The 1,764-nt window shown below is 40.2% G+C and overlaps 1 non-coding gene across 1 annotated transcript; it reads right to left on the minus strand.

The window, feature by feature from the left end:
- Positions 1–1,208: 1,208 nt before the first annotated feature.
- On the minus strand, positions 1,209–1,315 carry LOC141635779 (small nucleolar RNA R71). The gene has a single exon (XR_012540439.1). It is a non-coding gene; the product is annotated as a small nucleolar RNA R71 (small nucleolar RNA).
- Between the last annotated feature and the right edge of the window lie 449 nt (positions 1,316–1,764).

A 1,764-nucleotide genomic window follows, 5' to 3' on the forward strand; every position in this document is an offset into this window, starting at 1 on the left:
AGGAGATGTTGATAGTGTATTTGTTAAGGGTTGAAAACAAACTGAAGACTATGTGGAGGATTCTTGGATGCTAAGAAATTAGCATCTAAACCTAGACCGAACTACTACCCTAGACCTAGTCAACCCCAATTTCTCATCCATCCTACCCGGATGAACCCAAAGACCCTATTTTTCCCTTAATAGATTACAAATCTTTTGTTTACATTGCTCTAGTTTGTCTTAGTTGTTAGTAAAAATCCCGACTTTTATTTTCTTGACTAAACTTTGATTTAAACGAATTAAGTACAACTCCACTCTATCCTTGTTGTTCGACCCTTATTATACTACTATAATTGGGTTATTTACAAATATTTTTTTGTGCGAGAAATAACGAAAAAACCCTGTCATTAAAATGGCGTCGTTGCCGGGAATGGCGTTAGATTATACTTAGTTAGTTAAGAGTATTAACATTAGTCTTGGTGTCTTTTGTTTGCTTATTTATATAGTGTCTTGTTTCTTGTAGAGTGATTGTGCTATTTCTTATCTCTAGTGCCTAAAAACCCTAGGAGACTAACGATTTGTTGAAGTGTATGCCTAGAGGAAACGTGAACCCTTTGTTTAGTGATCCGGAACCGGAAAGGATTTTTCGAGCTTTATGGAGTAGGACTCTATCAAGGGTTCGGATTATCTCTCAAAATTCCTCAAACCGAGCAATCACAACCACCATAACGCACCTTGAAACCACAATTTAAGAGCAAACAACCGTCACCATTTATCCATTCGTAGAAAATCTTTTCCACAATCTCAAAATCCCAAATACACCACCTCAAACACCATCAAATACACCTCTTATAAGTCCTAGAATGGAGGTTTTATGAGACCATAACCGACCAAATCACGATGACACTTCCGCTCCAATTAACTTTGGCACCTTAGCCCCTAATAATTTTGAAATCCACCCCGCTCAAGTTGGTCTAATTCAGAAGGATAGTTTTGGTTGGCATATTGATGAGGATGCACATGCCCACCTTAGAAAGTTTAATAGAAGGGTTGCAATGATGAAGCGCAATGGAGTGTCCGAAGATAATTTGAGATTGATATTGTTTTCATTCTCTCTAAGGGACAAAGCGGATAGTTGGCTAAATGTTCATTCACCAAACACATTCACCACATGGGATGCCTTAGCCAAAGCTTTCCTAGCCAAATACTACCGATCCTCCAAGACCGCTATGCTCTGGAACGAGATAACCACTTTTCAACAAGAAGATGGAGAGTCTCTAGGGGAATCTTGGGATAGGCTCCAAGACCTCCTTTCACGTTGTCCACATCATGGGATTCCGGCTAGGTACATAACCGAAACATTCTTTCAAACATTGCTACCAAGGACTAAAGAGATGGTGAATGCCTGCGCGGAGGGAGGGTTCGATCATCTAGGAGATGAAGAGAGTCCTGGCTCTCATTAAGAAGACGGTTGACCCGGAAGCTAATTATGGCTCAAGAGGGAATGTTTTGAGGAGAAGTAGTCGGTACCCTCAAGAGAACTTCTCAAGTTCTAATGCCGAAACAAATGCAAAGTTAGACCTTCTCACAAAGAAGTTCGAAGAAATGACAAGGAAACAAGTGCATCAAGCTAGTGGCTCCTATGGTCCTCCTATGGAGGAAGTTGTTCAAGGACCTTCTTATGAATTGTGTCGAGGAAATGGCCACACCTTTGATGTGTGTTCTAACAATGCATACAACATGGGTGGTGAAGAAAATGTCCATGATGTCAATGCTTTTCAAAGT

Source organism: Silene latifolia, chromosome Y (assembly GCF_048544455.1).
Source record: "Silene latifolia isolate original U9 population chromosome Y, ASM4854445v1, whole genome shotgun sequence".
Lineage (NCBI taxonomy): Eukaryota > Viridiplantae > Streptophyta > Magnoliopsida > Caryophyllales > Caryophyllaceae > Silene > Silene latifolia.